Genomic DNA, 23,665 nt, shown 5'->3' with positions numbered 1-23,665 from the left:
TATGTATGTCACTGTTATTCCCCTGCGAAAGGACATAATGAAAAGGTCACTAGTTTAAAGGCTGATCTGTTTTGCCTCCATGCAGAGAGTCTATTACTTCCCCAATGGTTCAGCATCTATTAAGAGCTGCCAAGGCATTGTGCAATTTCAGATGGGTAGGTGGTAACCGAATCTCTGTGAATTGGCTAGGAACAGTGCAAGAAGTGGGCAGTACATCCACTGTTGCTCTGCTTCAGTGAAATCCAGCCCCTTCTCACCCCATATACTGAAGATGCAATCAAACATAATGCCAGACAGACTCTGCTGCACGCGCAGGCTTTGCACACGTCTGCTAGAGCCACAGCCCCCAGTTCCTGCTGTGCCCCATCCATCACCGTGTCTTGCCTCGATGGTGCTTGTAAACTCAAGGTGTGCTCCCGAGCAGTTATGTGCACTTGGGATTTCCGCTTCTGATCCGTCTTTAGCTGTCTCTTGGACCCAAACTGATTGCAGGCAGGAGAAAACGGTTGAAAATATCATGACATTTAGATTTTTAAAAGCACATGGTGGTGGCTCAACGGGTTTGCTTACCGTGGATTAAAGCCTATTAAGGCTCGGGCTCTGTCCTCTCTGGCGGGATTGTTTCTGACTCACATGTGGTGACTTGCAGAGCGCTTCATTACAGCTCAGGGGCATAACTGGTGCCACGCAAGCCATTAAAAAGGAGTTTTCAAGACTACAAAAAAGAAACCTTTGTAGGAGAGGGCCAATTTGTTCCGAAGACGATGCTCCGGGAGAGCCTTCACAAAGCGGCGAGCATCATCTCAGGTTCAAGCTATGCGCCTGCTCTCCTATTTTTAAATACCAAATAGAGAACGGGGTGAGTGTTTCTTTGCGACAGCAGCTTTGGTTCCTGCCCTTGTTTTCTGCCATTATAGCTCCAGTTAAGCTGTGTGACTAGCCTTGTATAGTTTCTTCAGGGCGGGCGGTGGGCAGTTGTTAAATTTGGGGTAAAAATCCACAGATCTGTGTTTTGGATGGTGTCTCTAAGAGAGGCATCATATTCCCTCTGCCTCATTTCCTTTATATTAAAATATTACTACTATCAAACTCAGAGCTGTTGGGAGGACTGAGAAACCAACCAGAATAATTTTGTAAGTAAAAACAAGACATTTCTTTTTATTATTAAAGCAGGTACATTTGCTGTTTACCGTCTTCAGATCCCTTTGCTGTTTTTCATAACTGATTGCAACTTATTTTCTTTTTAATTGATCCTATTATTTTTAGATTTGTCTCAGCAGCAAACCAAAACAAATACTTCTGGATAACAGTTTCTTAGTCTAACAAGGTTGCCATCTCAGGCTGGATGACTCTTTTGGGGGTGGGAACTGTCCCCGTGTGCTAGGAGAGTTTTCATAGACCCTTGACTTGGACTGCTGGAAGCCAGCATCCCTCCCTTGACCATGGTGCAATGACCAGAAATGTCTCTGCAGACTTTGTTAAATGCCCCCAGGCATAAATCCCTGCTCTGGAGTGTATCTAGTTGGTATGGTCTATGTTTGCATTTCCTGTACTGCAAGTGGAGAAAGGTAAGAGCAATTCAGCCAGTGAGTGGAAGCTAAGGGAACCAGTAGGCAGAGTCTAAGAGCGTGTGGCAGACATTGACCAGACTGGTAGCTAATAATGACCACTAAAGCCTGGAATGAGATAGCATCAGTTACTTTTGACATCAAACTGATACTTTTGTAGCACTTATTTTAGACTACAGTTTCAAAAGGAACTCAGTCCATCATAGCAGGGAAGCTGTGGAGCTGTTCATGGAGACAACAGCACATGGAAGAGATGCCTTCTATCATGGCCAACCTGGAGACAAAGGCCTGGCCATAACCTTCAAAGGGCTACCGTTAGTGACTTGCTTCTTTCAGTTGGTCCTCACTTCCAAAGGCCCCATGGCCTTGAGAAGAGCACCACAAGTTCAAACATTTAAAATATGCGCACATGGGAAGCATTCAACTTGCAACTCATAGTGAAAACTGAGGCCATAACAGAAATGTTGGAGTGGTGTTAGTCAAGAACAGCTTGGGAGTCTCTGGTGCTGTGGATGTGCATCCTCCAATGGCAAAGTCCCTGGTACTGCACATGGGCATCCTCCAACGGCAAAGTCCCTGGTACTGTGGATGTGCATCCTCCAATGGCAAAGTCCCTGGTACTGCACATGGGCATCCTCCAATGGCAAAGTCCCTGGTACTGCACATGGGCATCCTCCAACGGCAAAGTCCCTGGTACTATCGATGTGCATCCACCAATGCCAAAGAATGTATCTCCAATAAGGAAGGAGCCATAGCTAAAGAAAGAAAAGTTACCTTAGATAAAAACTCTCCAAAGAAAAGGTGGCAGACGACCTGTAGTAGCAAGGACTTCTGTGTCAAGCAGTGCTGACCTAAAAACAAAAGGATACAGGGAAAAGCACTAAGTGGGGGAAAACAAAGTAGGAAGAATAAAGATTGGAGAAGAAATGACAGGAAAAAACCAACAGTGAACATAGAGGGAGAAACTCTGACCAAGATGAAGGGAAGTTCTGACCGGCTTCTGGACCTGTCTGGACAGACGCCTGCCCAATCTGCATTGCTGATCAGCCCAGCTCACCTTGTAGCTACTTTCTCCCTCCACTGTTAGGGCCAGCTCTGCCCATATCTCACCATAGATTCTATCCTGTCCCCACCCAAACCTAATTAACTCCATGGCTGCTGGCTCCTCACACTGATCCTGCTCCAATACTACTGGGCTCATCCGAAGCACAAAATGGGGGCGCTGGTGGTATCGCATTGTCAGTCTGGCCCTCAAGGCCCTCCAGGTTCTGTAGTCACCCCCTCTCCAAGACTGTGAATTCTCATTTTTACGTCCCCCACTGTGTTCATCATAAACTCGTTCTGCGAGATGCTGGATCTTGTATAAACTCCCCGCCAAGAATCATTTTTACTTCATGAAGGCTGTGGTGGTTTGAAAGAAGATGGCCCCCAAAGGGAGTGGCACGATTAGGAGGTGTGGCCATGTTGGAAATGTGGGCCTCACTGCAGGAAGTGTGTGACTCTGAAGGTAGGCTTTGAAGTGTCCTATGTTCCAGCTATGCACAGTATCACAGTTCACTTCCCGTTACCTGCACATCACCATGTCCTCCATGATGATAATGGACTAAACCAATGAAACTGTAAACCACCCAATTAAATGTTTTCCTACATAAAAGTTGCTGTGGCCGTGGTGTTTCTTCACAGCAATAGAAACCTAACTAAGACAAAGCTGTAACACATTTTATAGTTTTATATCATTTAAACAAGTTGTGCTTGGTTATGGGATCTGTGTACATTTTGTTCTTCTTTTACCTACAAGGTACACTTAGAATGTAGTAGTTGATAACTAAATACCAAAGAAAAGACAAAAGGAAAGGATGTGGTTGAACTAATGATCCAGATGCTAACAGAGGGGAAATTGAAAGAAGTATAAATAGATGGACTCTTGAGACCACAATAGTCAGCTAGAACAGCGATTCTCAATCTGTGCATCATAACCCTTTCTGGAGTCAAAAGATCTTTTCACGGGGTTGCCAAAAACCATCAGAAAACACAGATAGTTGCATTGTGATTCATAACAGTAGCAAAGTTATGGTTATGAAATAGGAACAAAATTATTTTATGGTTGGGAGTCACCACAACATGAGGAACTGTGTTAAAGGGTCACAGCATTAGGAAGGTTGAGAATCAACTTGATGGTGTCTCAGCAAAAATCCAAAGAGTATAGATGAAAACTTAAAAGGGCAGAGGGCAACATTCAGGGCAAAGATGAATACCCTATGTTGTTCGGCATCTCCAAGGCTAGTTTTGCATAGCATCAGCACTGTACAGCAATTATGATTCAGACAATCAGTCTTGGAACCCCTTTCACCAACCATGCGGTAAAGCAGTTAGCAAGGGTTGATTCAATTCCACTGTGAATTGTCAGTGAAAAGTTTGATGTCTGCTACTTTATGTTTAAGGAAGTAGGAACAGAGTCATTCTTTTAAAGAATTTTTAGTGAATATACATAAAACGAAGGTAGTTTGAGAACCTGGATAGCAGCTTCAATTTCTTCGAAAACTCGCTTAGCTGGAGTTCCTTGGAACGAAGACATGAAGTGAGGAGACGGGGGTGAGAAGTTTTATTTGTAGTTGACTAGCCTAGCGAGAAACAAGAGTTTGACTCTGATTTGCTTGCCATTAAATGAGAAAATGTGGCCTATAATTACTAGACCACACTGTTCTTGTGTGGGTGGACAATTGGATGATAAGCCTTTCTCGGCTTTGTGTCCAGGAAGTAGACATGAAAACTAGGAAATTATAAACCCTTAGATAATATATATCAATGCTTTAATTTTCATCATTCCTGGAAACCAAGTCATAAAGAAGTTTGTGTTTCCCACCACAGAAGTGAAATAATTGGCAGCTATATTTATTCCTAACCAAATATTCAGAATCAAGGACACCACAGATATCAATGGCAAAATGTCTTGACAGTCAACTAAAAACCCTAGACTAGGGTTGAAGCTGGATGGAGAAAATAGGCTGATGTTTTGCTTTCTCAAAAACAAGAAAGTTTTGTACACAAAACCAATAAAGTTCAATGAATCTGTGTGCGTGTGTGCATGTGTGTGTGTATGTGTCTGTGTGTGTGAAACATGATAATGTTTTTTAAAACTCAGAAAATGAGTCCTGCCCTCAAGGAAGTGACACTTGGGTCAAGAAGAAAGATTACATAAATAGCTCTAATAAAATGTGGGTGAGGAGAGGCTTCATCCCATAGCTGGTGGAAGCAAGTACAAAGAGTCACAGTCAAACAGTAGACCAGGCTCAGGGTATCCTGCTGAGAGGGAGGAAGGATTATAGGAGTCAGAGGGGCCAAGGACATCATAAGAAAATCCACAGAATCATCAACCGGGGTTCATAGGGGCTCACAGAGACTGAACTGACAACCAGGGAGTCTGCATGGGACTGACGTAGGCCCTCTGCATGTATGTCACAGTTGTGTAATGTAGTCTTCTTGAGGGACTCCAAATGGTGGGAGCAGGGGTTGCCTCTGACACTCTTGCTGGCTTTGGGGACCCTACTCCTCATACTGGATTGCCTTGCCCAGCCTTAATATAAGGGGAGGGGCTTACTACAGCCTGATATGCCATACTTTGTTTATATCCAGGAGAGGTATGCCATTTTCTGAATAGAAATGAAGGTGTGGATGGGGAGGAAAAGCGAGGGAGGTGGGGCGAGGAACTGGAAGGAGGGTGGGTGAACTGTGATTGGGTTGTAAAATAAATAAATATTTTTTAAAAAGTTTAAATGTGAGCTATGTTTTGGGCAAAAAGTCAGAATGTCAGCCGTCATCATACGGCGAGTGTTTAATTGTATATGTGCTTGATGAGTTGTTCCTCCAGAGAGGAATCAGTGTGACCGTCAGTCCTGGTTGTTGTCCTGACTGGATTGAGAGATACATAAGGGATTGGTAAAAACACTTCCGGTTGTGTTTCTAAAGTAAGTTAGAATCTGGGATAGCAACCAGGAAAGGACAACCAATCCTGAATATGGGCGGTACCACCCAATGGGTTAACAGTCTAGATATGACAAAATCAGAAGACGCGGTTGTGCCCACCAGCCAAAGTTTGTCCTCACGCTCTCTGTCTCTTGGCTTCTGTGCTGGGAGCAGTCCCTCTGCCTTGTGCTCCCTGTCATGATGGCTCTGCCTTGTCACAGGCCTACAAGCAATGGGACCAAGTGACTGAATTGAACCATGAAAAGAGACCTTGCCTTCCCAGGTGACTTACCTTGAGTATTGCATCACATGGCGAACAGTTAACACATCATTTAATGCTCAGTTAATCTTGTAACACAGATATTAGTATTACCTTCTTTACAGATGGAAACGATGGAGTTAGATTTTAGTTAAAAGATGCTCAACCGTGCCACAAGGACATGTGCTCAACTATGTTCATAGCAGCATTGTTTGCTATAGCCAGAACCTGGAAACAACCTAGATGCCCTTCAACTGAAGAATGGATAAAGAAAATGTGGTACATTTTACACAATGGAGTACTACACAGCAGGAAAAAAAATGACATCTTAAATTTTGCAGACAAATGGATGGAGCTAGAAAACATCATTTTGAGTCAGGTAACCCAGACCCAGAAGACAATTATCATATGTACCCATCTATAAGTGGTTTTTAAACAAAAGGATAAAGAAAACAAGCCTACAAACCATATAATCCCAGAGAACCTAGACAACAATGAAGACTCCAAGAGGGACATACATGGATCTAATCCACACGGGAAGTAGAAAGAGACAAGATCTCCTGAGTAAATTGGGAGCATGGGGACCTTGGGAGAGTGTTGAGGGGAGGGGAGAGGCAGGGAAGGGAGCAGAGAAAAATGTAGAGCTAAATAAAAATCATATATATATATATGATATATATATCAAATATATATCATATATATATATATCTCAAATATATATCATATATATATAATATCCCCACGTATTCTGACTGGAGAACTTGAATTCTGAAAGCAATCCTACATCCTATGAATTTCTGAGATGAAAAAAGCTGGATGAGTGAGCTGTTGAATTAATTAGTTTGGGATGGTGGGATATTGGGGGGTCTATAGCTCTGAAGTTTACAGAAACAGAGAAGAAAGCATACTAGTGGAAGTCTCTGAGATGGGAAACAGGGAAGTACATGACAAATGAATGAGCCAAACATACATTACTGATCTTTATTCAGAGAGTAAATCATATTTCAGAAAAAGCCCCTGTCCGTACCCACCATGTATCCAAGACTGATGACCTGAAATTGATATTCAGAACCAATGTGGGAGAGGGAGAGAAGAGATTCCAAGATGTCTTTGGCACTCCATGCACCCGGACACACACAAGCACACACCAAATAAATAAGTGCATTTTCAATAGCTCTAAAATCCTATTTGGTCTAGGCGTTCTCATATCTAAAGGACAAAATCAAATTTGTCCGTGAGACAGGAGATTCAACCTGTGATGTAGTTGTTACCTATTTATGACCTTTAGCATCCCCTTCTCGGTGCCCACATTCCAGCCAGTGGACCACTTGGTCTTTGATGGAGACAGATTTTCTTTCTACATCCCAACCCTCAGTGACTCAACCTGAAGTCTCCTCTGAAAGTATCTGACACAGTGCAGGCTCAGCATCTTCCTCAATTTTTTGATGTAGTATACAATTTGAGTCTCTGTCTCACCATGTCTGCACCATGGCAAGTTGTTCCCAAATGTCTTATAACTCACTAGATCGAAAACTCTGCAGAGAAGGAGGCTTCTCCCCTCTGTTTCCTAGAACTCACTCTGAAACAGCTAAGTAGCTGAATGACTTCCTAGACTCTAGACTCCATGAAGAAGCACCCAGCTCTGCCCTGCCTTATCTACACGCCTCTTTAGTGCAAGGCTCACGCCTTTCTCCTGGAACTGTTAAATCAAACTATGACAGGAAAAGAAGTACACACTGCGGTCATTGCTACAGATATGATTATGTTATCAACCTTTCAAGTCACAAGCCGGAGAAACTGCTTTCAACAGTTTAGAACAGTTACTCCGGATGGAAGAAAGGCTTACACATTTAATTCAGGCGTGTTGAGCACTTGGTATTGTGATGATATCTTTACCTCAGAGGAACACCACGGATGCATTTACAACCGCACAGCGTGATTTACACACTGCCTTTTTTCTTCATGTATCATCTCATCCCTCTTTCTCATTTCCAATGATTTTTCAATGGTGTCCGCTGATCCCAGGTATGTTACCTCTGCCAAAGTAAGACAGTAAGACAATAACCTCACATCAGTGTTATTTTACAATAAAACAGCTTACCATAAGGAGAAACAGTCTCCAATGAAGGAATATTTATTCAAATAGAATACGTTTACTTTTATGAAATATAGGCTAGTTTCATGCCTAAGAAAACTCCCAGTGTCGAAGCCATGTGTCCTCCCACACCCTCAAGGCTTGGATCAAGAACTTCGGCTTGAGAGCTGAAGATAGCTCAGCAGGTCAAGGCACATGCTTCGTATGTCTGATGGTCTCAGTTCATTCCTGGAACCCATACAGAGGAGAAAGGTGAGCTCTAACTTCGCACAGTTGTCTTCTGGACTGCACAAATGTACCCCGACTCATGTACTCACACACACAGCATGCGTATACACACATCATAATAATAACTTTAAAGAAGTTTTGAAGAACTAAACTTGGAAGCAACATCCAAGCCCTTCAGCGTCACCGCAGCTTGCCTGAGTGGTGCCCGCATCTCCCTTCTCTACAACCTCAGATTCAAGAGAGAGGGAACATACCAACTCTTCCCCAAAAGGCTGGGGTTTGGGTTTGGCTTGGCTCAGCCCCCATTGCCTTTATTCCCTTTATTTCTCAGAGAGTTAGAAGAGCCTTTGTAAGCTACACCTCATCTCTTGCCGCGTTGCGTCACGAGTCGGGTTTTCTCACCCTCCATACTTGGAGCTCCTTGTACTATGAGTGTTTGTCTATCTCATTTTTCTTTCCCCGGTACCTCGCACACTGTAGGAATTTAATCTGATTGTTGAATATAACTGACCCTCATGATAGAGAAACTGGCTCACTAAATTGACAGGGGGAACAGAGCTTGACTGAGAGTTTTGCAGACTAATGTTAATAATATAACAATCATTCCGAAGCACAGTTATTAGGTTCTTGAGTCTTATTTTAGTGAATAAACAAATTCAATATCTACTGCTCTCTATTTCCAACTGATGTCACAAATTAACAGAGCTCGAGGTCACATGATCCCAGAGAGGCCATTGCCCTCCTCTGTGAGCAGTAAAAATAATAGAGTCCCATCCATCACAACACCAGCTAAAAAATTGTCAGCCAACAATATCGAGTTCCACTTAGAGTTACGACAGTACACTATTTACTTTGGGTGGTCCCACTGATTAGTAAAATCAAATAATATATATTTAACAAACAAATTGGCTAATTTTGGCAGAACAATCGGTACCCAGGTTTCTGAAGCTGGAACACTAACCCTCAGCATTCTGCTTAGAGCCAGTGGGCAGAAGAGAGGAAAGGGTGAAGGAAGCAGCCGCTCAGTGATCTCCTACAGCAGAAGACACAGCCTGGCCTTCCTCCTAACAAGTTCCTCAGATACACCCAGCTTGACCAGAGATTGTCCAGACTCGATATCTTCTCAACCTGCCAATCAAGATAACGTGAACAACATGCAAATTATGATTTGTCTCCCTCTCGATTCTGTGATTCTACATTTTCTGCTTATCTTAATTATATGCACCCTCTTTATTTGAATTCTTTAATTACATATCATGTCTGGAATCTCACTGGATGCATTTGTAAGTACCTGCTCAACCCTGTGCCAGGTCCTAGTACTGGCATTGAGGTCACTGTGAAAAGAAAGCATAGCCATCTCTAACTGTGGAGAATTTATTACTGGTAAGGAAGACAAGTAATGAATAAAAAACAATATTCACATAAAGTTTCAGACGAGGACAAAATGTGAGCGAGCAATGGAGCAAACCCTCACCAGAAATACTTTAGAAATAAAGCCAGACAGGGAGGGTATCTTGGAGATCTCACTCCTGAAAAAACAACCATTCCTCCCCACACAGTCAGAGTGGCTCGAAGGCATTGGTTAATCAGAATCCTCTCCGGCTATCAACCCCTCTGGGCTATCAACCCCTCTGCACTTTAAGACAAAGTGCAGTGATGTCAACCTAGAAGGTGCTCTGTAAGCGACCATTACCTAATTAATTTTCCTCACGTGCTCACTTGGAAGTGTATTCACTAGAAAACCACTGGCCTGGTCTACTCATCCCCTAACAATGGGAAGGAATATTTTCCTCATCAAAGATTTCCCCCCCAAAGGCCCGGGGACTACCTGAAGACACAGTCTCACCCAAAATGCTCTCCACCCCCGGGATATTGTCTGTTGACAACCACCAGCTGTTGTTCATTTGTGAACACTGATCCCTGCGGTGTGTCCTTTGGGTGATCAAGCCCACACTCAAGCTCTCTATAAAATATTCAAGACGATTTGGACTCTCCTATTTTCCCATTGACATTTTTACCCTGCCTTTGATCTCGACTTGATTTTACTTTTCCTCTGCTTGCCCTCCACTATTCCCTTTTTTTTTCTCCGTAGACCTTTTCCATCCCTCTATGTATGCCACACGGCATCAGTCACTAGTTCTCACAGTTAGAAAACTCATAGAATTCAAGCAAGTTGCTTTTCTTTTAAGAAAAAAGTCCAGGTACTAGCATTATTTTATTAGAAAATAAAATTTTTAAAGGTCAAATCTATTTTTGTTAGAAAGACATGCTTTTCCTATCTAGGAGCTCTCAAAAATTTACACTTCCTGAGGCCTACAACACACCCTGGGTGTTAAGAACACCCCCACTTCCCTGACCTTTGAAGTATGGAGTTTAAACCAAAGATATTCAAAATAACCACATATATTTATACTCCTCAGGCACCATTCATTCCAAGGAGTAGAAATAACCCTCGGAACAAATGACAATTCCACAATCACCTGTCCCCCACAGATGCGTGAGGATGAAGTACTAGCAAAAATTCAGTGAGTTTCCTGGGAACAGTGAAAGCTACCTGGAAACTAAGGTAGTGATGTTTTCCCCAGTCTAGCTTGCCCTCCCCTGGCCAATTCTGACAGGAACGTTCTCTCCCCTCATACCGTTTTGGTGGCTGACATTTTTAGTCGGTTTTTAGTCAGCTTGTCCCCACATGAAAGCTGAAGCCATCTGGTTTCTTGGGAAGAGAATTTTCTTGGCATTTTTGACTTTCCAGATGTTGAAGTCTCTAGTAGCCGAACCAAGGGACTGGGGTAGAGGCGTGGCTTTGAAAAGGTTTGAAATTTCAAGAGTTTGCAGGAATCCAATTCTTTCCCTAAATCATCCCCAGTGCCCTCCATCCAGATTTTCTGAACAGCTGACATTTTCAGAACGGTTCCTATGAAGAGCTCAAAGGACACAAACTTCTTCACTGCTTTTTTTTTATTAGTATTATTTCACACAGCACAAGCAAAAGTACTGTTTTTCTAAATATTCCAAATCTCCTGCCCTGTAACAGATGGATTCATCAGAAGCCATGTGCCATCTGATGGATGTCACTGTTGTGTTCTTAAGAGGTTCTTCTGCCTTCAATCTAGATGCTCTAACAACAAAGTTCAAGACAGAGGATGAACCGAGAAGCCCAAGGCCAGGCCACATTCAGTTCCTTTCCCTTCAATCCTAGTCACTTTGAGCAAGTCCGTTATTTTTCCTGTGGTCTCTGCTCCAGGCAGAAATGGAATAAAAAGATTTTTGATGCCAATTCTAAATTCCTTTCTTTCAACTCTGATTTCCCTTCGCACTCAAAAATTATGATGTATTTGTTTCTTGAAAATTGTCACTGAAAAACAGCAGACAAAGAAATAGAGCCGAAATAAGTCACCCCTATGTAGTAGCTCAGGCCTCCGTGCTACAACTCAGGACAGCTGGGTTCATTCACATCTCATGGGGAAAGCATTTATAGAACTGTCTGAATCTTCTTCATATTACTAGGACAGAATATCACAGACTGGATACTGGATAGAAAAAAAAAAGAATGAATGCATTCCTAACAGTTCTGTAGACTGAGAAGTCCAACATTTATGCCCTGTCTGGGCAGGGCTTTCCTTCCATGTGATTCCATGGCAGAAGGCAGGAAGAAAGGAGGGTGGAGAGAGAGAGAAAGCCCAACTTAAATTTTTATAAGAAACCCACTTCCTTCATATGACAAAGTCACTCCCGAAGTAATGGCATTGCCCTACTCATGTAGTGACTAATGTCCCAAGGGTGTGACATCATCACCTCGCAAAGGTCCCACTTCTCAGCACAGTTGCACTGGGCTTTACATCCCCAAAACATGGAATCTGTAGAAGAGAATCACACCAATCACAAAGGCGAAGCTCTCATGCGCAGCCTCCTCTGATTCCAAGTGGCACAGAAGCCCGAGAGACAACCAACTTAAGATCTACCTAATTCAGACATCCAGCTCTCTCCGTCACCAGAAAGTAGTTCCAGCTGAGGAGACGCAGACCGCGGTTCTCTCCCAGGGAGGAGCCACGGCTCTGTAGATAGTGCGGTAGATCATAGAGACTAACCAGGTCAAGGCATCTCGGCTCTCCACTCGGCTACACAGTGAAGCTTGTGCAGCAAACACGTCCTGCAGCCTCCTGCAGGGCTGCCTCCAGCTCTGTCCTGCACTGCTACATTCTGGTCTTGTCCTTGATACAGAAAGCCTATGTTTCCAAAGCTGACATTAACCAGCCATGAGGAACACATTGCAAAATAGCTATGCTCTGGGCAGCCATGCAAGCTGCAGCCTTCAGATCCAGCATGAAAAAGCCCGGAGAGGCCTAGGCCCCTTGAAATGCCCTCAGCAGAGAATGCAGTGGGGTCAGCTCACACGCGGCCTCCCACCTGCTCGCCTCACGCTGGTCCGTCTGGGCTGACCTCTGGCTTTGCAATGTTTCCCAGCTTTGTTCACGCTGCAGACTGAATTTCATTAGCATGCAGAAGCCTCTCCTGCATTATTAATCAAGATGTGAATGAAGTAAGATAAAACCTAATCCTCAGTCCCTCAGCTATGAATGCTCAAACCCAGGCTCATTAAATATCTCTGTCAACCATGGATTACACCACCCTTAGGCCCCAAATTGATTGGAAGTCAAAAGGAGAGGGAAGAAGCATTCTATTGTACACTATATTCAAAAGGAGGGGCTCGGTTTAGGGTGTGGCCAATTTAATCTATTCAAGGGTAACTCCAGACTATACAGTTTCATAGATTCTTTTTCTCCTGTTGTTCATGGCAGCCAACGAAATGATAAAACAGATGCAGGGAACCAGGTGTGTGAAAAACTAAAAGTCATCAAACAGGAATAAAGCAAGATGCCACTTTGGAAACTAGCTTGGTGAATCCCTGCGTGCATTCAAACACTGTTTCTCTGTGCTGAAAAGAAAGAGCCAAACAGCAACACACGTGTATTGAATTCTGTTAAAGTGCTTCAAGTCCCACTTCACTAACGTTCTTATCTAGCCTCCTCGCCACCATCCCATCGTGAAATACTTTGTAATTACAATGATCTCTTTGAGTCCAATGATCAGAGCTGACACACAGGTGGGGAGTCTTTGCTGTTAGGGATCTGAGATGGACAGAAAGCTTTCCCAAGCCAGCAAGCATACTCCTAAAACGTCGCTGGAGGAACCACGCAACAGGAGTGTTCCTGGCCCACAGTCTGATGCCATGTGTTGGTGTTTGGTCAGACTTCAGCCATAAGTGTTTATCTATGAATCAGAAAGCCCTGCTAACTCTGTCAAAAGGAAAAGAACAGTTCAGCATCGGAAATTAGTCCTCTCCGCTGAAAGTTTCTGAGTGCTAGTTACATTCTAAACACATCTGCAAGGGGTTAGGGATGGGGAAAGTAGAATTAAATAAATTAATTGTTTTATATTAAGAAAATGACCAATGTGTGTGGGGAGAATCAAATCCAGGAGATTCATAACGAGAACCAGATGAGGACGTGAAAATGATTTGACATAATCAAGAGCGCCAGGAGACTTCCAAGATCATGGTTCAATACAAAAACACCTAACAGCTCAGCAGCCAAACCCAAATGGCCACATTTCAAAAACGTCACCTGTGTTCCTAAGTTGTTTTCATTCTTCGAATTTAGAGAGGACCAGGAGGTGCCCCTATCTTTGCACAGCCTGGGTGATTCTTATTTACCGTAGACAATGAACACAGGCACGTGTGCATGGCCAGTTTCGTGTTCTGTTTCCAATACCCTCGCTCCCCCCCCCCCCCCCCCCCCCCCCCCCCCGCCGCCTACACTGTTCTATTTAAATTCCGCATGCAGAAGAGGAAATGGCTTCTAAGATACTAGAATCTTGTTCTCATTGACTTCCTTTCTGTTCTGTGGCTCCATTTCTATTCAGATCAGGTTGCACAGGCTTTGACATTTCAGAGTCTAACTTAAGTCAGAGCAACTGTGTGATTGCTCTTGTAGCAAAGGGGAAAGCAGACTGAAACTTTCCAAGAAGCCAGGCCAGTGCGGCGGTTTTCATTGTGTGACTCAAGATGGTAATTCCATGCTTCAGACTTTTTGAAACTATTTTGAATTATAATTTTATTTCAAAACAGGGGCTAATTTGGAGCAAAACTCCTGTTAAAGACCTGTTAAAGTCTCCAAAAAATAAGCTTAGCCTGGGTATACTTCACCAAGAAAATTATGTCTCCCAACTTTCTTTCTCCTGGGCCCAAATCATGCTTTGCCTGAATCTCAATTCAATGAAAGAGTCTTTGTCTTATTCTCATATGGACCCTTTATCTATCGCTCCCCACAAGCCAAGCAATACGGCATAGAAAAATGGAGCCAACCATTGCTTGAAGATTCCCTGTTGCAATTCCCCAGCTCCATTCCCAAAGAGAAACTGAGATGTTGTCTTTGGGGCATCATAGTCTACTCACAAGAACACATCCTGTCTTGCACCCCTCCCAAGAAACAACACTGGCTATACTATTATAGCTCTAGTGATTCGTATCTCTACCATATTTATGGTTCATAAAGCTCTGTTGCGTCTTCATAAGAGCCATGTGAAAGAAGGAGGGCAGGTTTTGTCTTAGCTATGTTGTTATAGATGGGCTTTCACTCTTAAAAGAGTGCATGTTTATCTCAGATCACACAGCCAATGAGAAGGAAAGGCAAGGCCCCAATTCAGGTCTTCAAGCCCCAGGTCCTGTTTTCCTTCCTTCACTCCCTTTGTTGAAAGCAGGGTCATTCTCAGGACTTTCTGTTTTTTGATGCCTCACCTTCATCCCACGTGTATGTGGACCATAAAACACTGGAGGAATTCCTTCGGGCATACTCACACATTGTGCAAAGGTGATTGTCTAAATATCTTAACTCTCCCCCTGGGATCTAGGTTTTGTTTTGTAACCAATGGGTTTCAATATGACTGTGGCTTATGGAGTTCTTAGAATCAAGGCATAAGATCTGAACACAATAAAGAAACCCAGACTCAGTATGACCACTGGTGACCAGCACCCTTTCAGTATGTAGCAATGAAGCCACACAGGTATAGACTGTATCTCCTGAAACTGAACCAAAATAACCTTTTTCTCCTTAAAGTTTCACGATGCCATCTGTTGGGTATGGCCATGAAAAGCTAACTCTACACAGGCATAATGTGCTATGTGGTCTTTTGCACGTAACTTCTTCTACTGAGCATAACACTCCTGAGGACCATCCATGTTATAACATACATCATTATCTTATTCCTTTTTACTGGTGAGTGGGATGCCATTGTAAATATGTACTTTTACTAATCTATTCATAAATTGATAGACTTAGAATTATTTGTGCCTTCTGGCTACTGTGAAGCTACCACTATAAACACTCATATAGTCAATAACAAGGCATCAAATACCTGGAAGTGTGTGTGTCTGTATATGTATGTGAATGAGAATGTTTGTGTTCCTGTGTTTTCCATGGAATGTGTGTGGCATTTCAGAGGATAACCTGGGGATCAGTCCTCACCTTCCACCTTGTGTGAAACAAAGTCTCATGACTTCCCCAATGTGCACACAAGGCTAGCTGGCCCATATCCCAGAGATTGTCCGGTCTCCCATCTCACTGTAGGTGCTCTGTGGTTACTGACGTAAGCTACTACATCTGACTCTCCCCGATTTCTAGAGAGCTGAACTCAAGTCTTCGTGTTTGTACTAGCAAGTGCTTTCCCTACTTGGTCATTTCCCCAGACCCTGGAAATTTCTAGAATAGTAGGTTTCAGGCATTCTTATCACAAACAAAGAATTATTTGAGGTAATATCTACATTAATTAGCTTGAGTTAGCCACTCCACAATTATCTGTATTTCAAAGCTCCATGATACTGATATACTGTAAGCAAATACAACCCAGTCAATTAAAAACTGAGTAAAAGGAAATAAATGAAAATTAATACTACCTCTTTAAACTTTTACATTCAACGCTCTTTGTGGGCATAGGTGTTTGTTTCTTTTCACTTTAGCTCATCTTGTTTGCATTTAAATAAAATTAACTTTTATTTATTTTAATGCAGTAATTTTATTGACTATTTGAGAGTTTATACAAGCATATAATGAATTTTGATTATATTTCACCCCTCTTCCTCTTCCTAACTCTTCCAGATCTACCCTATTCTCCCAATGTCATATCCTCTTTTTTAAGTATGCTGATGAATTCAACTTGTGCTAGTTATATACTCATGAGCATTGAGCCATCCACTGGACCGTGGTTGACCCGCCTGCCAGAGGCCATACCCTTAAAGAAAACAACTCATTCTATGAGGCTAATATCACCAGAATATCAAAATGAAAACACTAAAAGAAAAAAAAACCCACTACACACCAGTATCACCTAGGAACATCATTGTAAAAACTGTCAGCAAACCACTAGCAAGATGAATTCAGCATTGCATTAAAAAGATTACACATTAAATTGGATTTATTCTTAGGATGCAAGGACAAGGCAACATATGAAAAGTCAATCAGTGTAATATAACTATTAACAAAATAAAAAAGAAAAACACATGGCCTCAATTGGTGCATGAAAAGCATTTGACACTCTCCAATGCCCTTTCATTTAAAAGTATCCAGTAACCAAGGAGGAGAGGCAAGCTTAGAATTTGGCGTGATGAACACTATATAAAAATTCATACCCAGTGGTCAAACTCTAAGAACTTTTCCTTTAAGATCAGGAACAAAACACGGATGCCTGCTTACATCAGTTCTATTTAGGGCAGTGCGGAGAGCTCTAGCAAAAGCAGTTACATGAAGAGAGAGGAGAGGAGAATAAGTAGAGGCAAAAGAAAGGAAGCAAAGGAAGGAAGGGCGAAGGGAGGGAAAGATAGAGAGGGCAAGGAAGGAAGGAACTGGAAGGAGAAAGAAAAGGAGAAGGAGGGGAGATGGAGGCTGCGTCCTAACTAAAAAGGAATGTGAAGTGACACTTATCTGAGAACCCAGTCTTCTATGTAGGAGAACGGCAAACGCGGCCGCGCGCACGCATGCGCACGCACACACATACGCACACACACACACACACACACACACACACACACACACACACAGACTGTTTAAAATAACCAATGAAAGCTAAGCAGTGGTAGCGCACGCCTTTAATCCCAGCACTTGGGAGGCAGAGACAGGCGGATCTCTGTGAGTTCAAAGCCAGCCTGGTCTACAGAGCTAGTTATAGGACAAGCTCCAAAGTAACAGAGAAACTTTGTTTCAGAAAATAAAAAAAAATTAAAATAAAATAAATTCGGTAAAATAGCAGAATATAAATTTAACACGTAAAACAAGTTATGTTTCTGTACACCGACCATGAACAAATTCCAAGGGAATTACAAAAACAATCTAATTCACAATAATACAAAAAACTTTTTAACCAAAGATGTGAAGGCTTGCCCAAGGGAAATCATAAAATATTAGTGAAAGAAACTGAAGAAGATATGAGTGGATGGAAATGCATTCTGTTCCTGTTAGTTAGATGAATTGCCGCTTTTAGGCTAGAGGACCAGAGACACAGGGTAGAGGCTACATAATGTATTCTAGGCCCTCAATACCTCAGCTCCCAGCCCCCAACACTACCTACAGCAATGTAGTGGTCAGTGCAGTCAAAATCCCCATGAAACTGAGCATGGAGTGCAAGCTTTAATCCCAGCGCTCTGGAGGCACAGGCAGGGGCATTGCTGTGAGTTTTAGGCCAGCCTTATCTGCAAAGTGAGACCTTGTTTCAAAAGAAAGAAAGAAAGAAAGAAAGAAAGAGAGAGAGAGAGAAAAGACTTTTTCATGAACAGAAAAACTGACCCTGACGCTCATGTGGACTCTCAAGGGACACTAAATCGTGAGAAAAGAAAGAAGCGAATAGCAAAAACAGAATCGAGTCAAAACAAGAGGCCTCATAGTCTCTGATTTCAAACTATATTGCCAAGTAAATCATAGAATGGAAGCAGAATGGGCACTAGCATAAAAATGAACCCATGGCCCAATGTGTCTCTCTGTTAAACCAAACTGACAGCTCCTATATTTATGGTCAACTACATTTGACAAGGGCGGTAAGAATACACATCGAAATCGAACGCTGTGGTACAAGCCTATAGTCCTTGCACTACAGAGGCTAAGGCAGAATGATTACAAGTTCAAGGACAGCCTACTCTCCACTGTAAGTTCAAGGACAGCCTGGGCTAACACGTGTGTGTGTGTGTGTGTGTGTGTGTGTGTGTGTGTGTGTGTGTGTGTGTGTGTGATTTTATCCTTGCATTACAACATGCAGGATTCTTATTTATGTCATCAATGGCTGGGTGGGTATGTGTGTATGCGTGCAGGCGTGTGTGTGTGTGCCTATGTGCATGCATGTGTGATTTTGCTATAAGAAATAGAAGAAAACTGACATTTTGATATCATTTTGATATGTATGAACCCAGAAGATATCATGCTAAGTGAAGTAAATCAGACACAAAATGATAAAAAAAAAAACTGTTTGAATCAAAAAAAAATAAACAATTCTAACACAGAAACAGTGAACAGAATGGGAGCTCTAGTGACCAGGAAGGATGGGACTGGGCAAGAATGAGATATTATATAGCAAAAGGTTCACGCTTCTATGTATTAGATGCACATGTCCTAGCGGTATAATGTACAGCATGCTGTCTATAGTTGATAATATTTATTGTGTGGCTGAAATTGGCTGAGAGTAGACCTTCAATATCCTCACCACCTCACCATCCGTGCGTGGAAGTGTTAACTACATGAGGTAACTGAAGGATGTCTTAATTAGCTTGATTGTGATAGGTAATATTCATTCTCTCCCTCTTCCTCCCCTCTCTCTTTCTATTAAGTCATCATATTGTACACCATAAAACTATGGGATGCTTGCCAATTATCCCCCTCTAAAGCTAGAGAGAAACAGCAATCTTCCCAGGTAGTTCCTCAGAAGGCACAAATTTGCATTGGGACTGGCAGTGTCCAAAAGCCATCTCCCCACTCCTTTGTGGTGCTGCATTTTTAACAAAGCTTCTAGAGACTTCAAACCCCTTGGGAAACGGACAGGAATATTTCCATAGTAATAAAGAGCAGCTCACCTATCTTCCACTTTCAAATTTCTATTTATTCATTACAACAAAGTCCTGCTCATACCCTACAGCTGTTAACGTAGCCACAAAAAGTTCGGATGACTAGCGAATCTTGTATATGCTGGATGCTTTTCCGAAATGCCTGTTTATGTTGTAATTTATTTTCTTAATAAAGATCTTTTCCCCTTTGGTGATATCACTTACATTTGTTAAAAACATAATGTAATTTTCAAAGCTTGTAGGTGACTATTTGGGGATGCCTCTTCTCTAGGACTGGAATTCGGAGGCAAGCTCCAGATAGTTATCCAAATAACTGAGGGAGCATTCTGAATGGATTTGTAAGCTATCATATGATGCAGATATGATCATTTGCAAAGCAGCCTAAGGCAATTTTGTCTTCAGCTATAAAGGGGTTTCTCTAGAATCCTGATTGAATTTAATCCTTGATACTTCGTAATTGTCTATAGAACTCTTCATTAGAAACAGTAACCAACATATGGGGAGAGAAATTATGAGAGATATTATAGACTATGTGTAATTGAATTAGTTTATAGGCATAAGAAACAAATAGAGGATAACATGCTTCATCCTCCCTTTGAAAAACCGAGAAGTATATCCTGTGGATGGTTATAGACTCACAAGTTGAAATTTAAGGAAACCTCACAGATTTCTAACACTCTTCTTGGTTTGCAAACAAAATCTATCAAAAGTAGATATTACCTGCCTGCAATCCCACAGTGGAAGAGACAAGCGATCAGCCAGAGGCCTTAGCTCTTCAGTCAGGTGCAGACAATGTGCACCAATCTCAGCTTCCAGCTTGGTAAATAACACTCCTCCACCTAGAAGGACGAACAGTAAATGGCACCACTGTTTTTGCTTGCATGAACGTCTTCCACGGGACAGGTTTTTGCAGACACTTTCTCGCTTGCTCTCCTAAATCTCCCTGCGGTGTGGAGCAACTGAGGAATAGGAGCTGAGAGTGTTTATTAAGTGATTTGCCCGAGGCGGCACAGCCAACAGGTCCTAAGTCCCTGAACTTGGAACCAGATGGAGTTCTCACATAATGGTTCTCAGACTGCCCCCTTCAGACCTCCTGATCATCGTTTCTCCTTCACAAAGACCCCTCCAGGCCCTAACACGCACCCTCCATTCAGGGCAGCACTGGGAAAACTCATCTCCCTCACGGCCTCAAAGCCCTGTAAAGGTCAGGGGACCTATTTAAAATAACTGTGTGGGCACCACACAATCAAGAAAGGGCATAGGCCAGGTGGTGGTGGCACACGCCTTCAATCCCAGCACTGGGGAGGCAGAGACAGGAGGATCTCTGTGAGTTCGAGGCCAGCCTGATCTGCAGAGCAAGTTCCAGGACAGGCTCAAAAACTACAGAGAAACCCTGGTCTTGAAAAAACAAAATAAAAAACTTAAACAACAACAACAAGAATGGACATAGCCCACCTACCTTATGAAAATTAAGACAAGAAATCACCACTGAGACCTGAGAAAGCCCAACATGCTGGCACACACTTGGAATCCCATGGGCTCCTTGATTTTTACCTCACTGCAGCTGCCAACATAGAAGCAGATCTCTGATGTTTCCTGGATAGCCTGCTTGGCATGATTGACAAGCCTCAGACCGATGTAAGACTATGTCTCAAAAACTAGGGTGGAAGGCAGCTGATGATGAGAGTCCAAGGTTGATTGATCTCTGGCCTCATGTGCACAGGTAAGATTCGTATGTATACCTGCACATTCATGAGCACCCACAGACACACACATGCATACAGACACACAAATAGAGAACAAACCTTTCATCCACAGAAGCATAGAGATTCCGATACTAATGGGATCCCACAAACACATAAAGCAGGAGACTGTTCATTATTGTGCATTTATCTCGGTTTCTTCCCTCCTAGGGAGTGGGAGAGGAACATGCATACATGTCGGAAAAATATTTTAAGACCAGCGTTTTAATTCTGAAGAAAATTATGACCGATATATGCTGAGATGACGTTCTCATTAGGTAGTAAAAGCTAATTAAGTCTTAAAAGCTGACCTAATTGAGGGATAACAGCGCCCACGTGTGCCCAAGGAAATGCATCCATTTAGTGTTCTGGCCAGAATGCCTCAGAAGGGCATGGCAGTCTTGAATCCATAAGCAGCACAAAAAATAAATAAATAAATAAACAATAAAGAAACCTTATTTACCACAGCCTTCTGAGAAAAAGCAACTTAAGGGTGGGGGGGACATTAAGCTGTGCAATTAATGTTACAAAGTCACATTAGCACATAAATAATTTCCGTGGCAGGTCATGGGATTTGCATGCATATTTTATCACTCTGTAAGAAATGATTTTTCTCTCTGACCCTGATCCTTCTGTGTACTTTGAAGTCTGCAAATCAGCAGTATAGCCTATAAGTTTAAAGAAATTTAGAAAGAATTGTGGAGTTAAAAGGTACTTTTGATGTCTCTACTGTTTCTCCTATCACAAGGACATCCGATACAACTGAAGGAAAGTAGAAAATGTTAATGCCCAAGAATTCTCCACAGCAGGCATATTCAGTTAACCCTTTGTGACCACTGCTTTTCTCGGAGGTCAAAGGTTAACATACTTTCTAGGTGGGCCAATGAATTCCTAGGTTCTGTGACCCCCCTTCCCTTTGTAATGACCCTCATTACTGTCAATGCTGTCACACACGGTCCCTAAGAAGTCACACCTCTCCCTGTCTCCATACTTGACAGCATTCCAGTCTGAGTCTCCTGCAACCTAGCTCCGACCACAGTGCTCCCCACTGACATCCTCGGTGTCCCCTTCTTTTCTGCCAAAGGAAATTTATGCTCATATTGTCTCAAAGCCTTTCATAGCATGGCCCCGCCAACTCCTTTGCTATGTATTTCCCACAATTCCCCCGCGCTGACCTTTATTCCCAAGCCACACGGCTCTCCTCACTGTCTGCCACCTCACAGCTTCTCCCTCTCCACTGTGTTTGTATGGAGGCTGACTGATAGCGGGACTGACTGGGCTCTGGTTACAGAATGACCCCTTCCTGGCTGTGTGGCTCTGGGCAAACATTTGACCTGTCTGTGCTTCATCCGCTCCTCTGTAAAATGACAGAAGTGTCCTAAGGAACTCTTCTCAGACTAACTCAGTGCGCTGAGTCTGCAATGATGGAGCAAATGCTACCCCATGTCAGCAGGTGTTCTGATAACGGCTGCTTCTCCTCTTGGATCAGTCTACCCTCACTCAGAAGCCAACACTTCCTCCCCTCATCCAATGTTCAAATCAAGATCAAATGAACACGTCTCAGCTGCTCCCAAGAAATGCTGGCTTTTGGCACAATGAAAATTCTTTGTTTTCTTACACAGATTATAAGTGCGCTGAGAAAGAAATCCGAGAAACATCGCCCTTCACAATAGCTACAAATAACAAAAGTATCTTGGAATAATTCTACCCAAACAAGTGGAAGACCTGTATGACAAAAACTTTAAATCTTTGAAGAAAAAAAATGAAGAAGACACCAGAAAATGGGAAGATCTCCCATGCTCTTGGGTAGGTAGAACTAACAGAGTAAAAATGGCTATCTTACCAAAAGCAATCTACAGATTCAACTCAATGCCCAACAAAATCCCAGAAAAATTCCTCACACATTTCAAAAGAATAATACTCATCACAATCCCTGACTTCAAAATCTACTACAGAGCTACAGTACTGAAAACAGCCTGGTATCAGCATAAAAACAGACAGGAGGACCAATCCAAAGACCCAGATAACAATCCACACACCAACAAACACCTGATTTTTGACAAAGAAGTGAAATATATAAAATGGAAAAAAGGAAGCATATTCAACAAATGGTGCTGACATAACTGGATATCAACACGTAGAAAAGTGAAAATAGATTTATATCTACCACCGTGCACAAAACTCAAGTCCAAATGGATCAAAGACCTCAATATAAAACCACCAACATTGAACCTTATAGAAGAGAAAGTAGAAGTACACTTGAATGTTTTGGCACAGGAGACCACTTCCTAAATATAACCCTAGTAGCACAGACACTGAGAGAAACAACTATAATGGGACCTCTTGAAACTGAAAAGCTTCTATAAAGCAAATGACACAGTCAACAAGACAAACAGAGCAGCCTACAGAATGGGAAAAGATCTTAACCAACCCCACATCAGACAGAGGTCTGATTTCCAAAATATACAAAGAACTCAAGAAATTGGTCATCAAAAGAACAAATAATCCAATAAGAAGTGGAGTACAGACCTAAACAGAGAACTCTCAACAGAGAAATATAAAATTGCTAAAAGACAGTTATGAAAATGCTCAATATCCTTAGTCATCAGAGAAATGCAAATCAAAACAACTCTGAGATTCCACCTTACACCTGTAAGATTGGCCAAGATTACATACACTGATGACAGCTTATGCTGGAGAGGTTATACGGTA

General features: G+C 42.5%; 1 long non-coding RNA gene across 1 annotated transcript in view; it reads right to left on the bottom strand.

The window, feature by feature from the left end:
• Positions 1–2,374: 2,374 nt before the first annotated feature.
• Positions 2,375–23,665, bottom strand: part of LOC121459073 — a 37,912-nt gene continuing 16,621 nt past the window's right edge. The window contains exons 2-3 of the long non-coding RNA XR_005975899.1: positions 19,932–20,050; positions 2,375–2,419 (exon numbers count right to left, since the gene is read on the bottom strand). This is a non-coding gene — a long non-coding RNA (uncharacterized LOC121459073). The remainder of the gene's footprint in view (positions 2,420–19,931; positions 20,051–23,665) is intronic.

Source organism: Microtus oregoni, unplaced genomic scaffold (assembly GCF_018167655.1).
Source record: "Microtus oregoni isolate MIOR12 unplaced genomic scaffold, Mior012 000018F_ref0000195, whole genome shotgun sequence".
Classification (NCBI taxonomy): Eukaryota; Metazoa; Chordata; class Mammalia; order Rodentia; family Cricetidae; genus Microtus; species Microtus oregoni.
The sequence above is the reverse complement of the archived record's forward strand: the minus strand, read 5'-3'. Positions and strand labels throughout refer to the sequence as shown.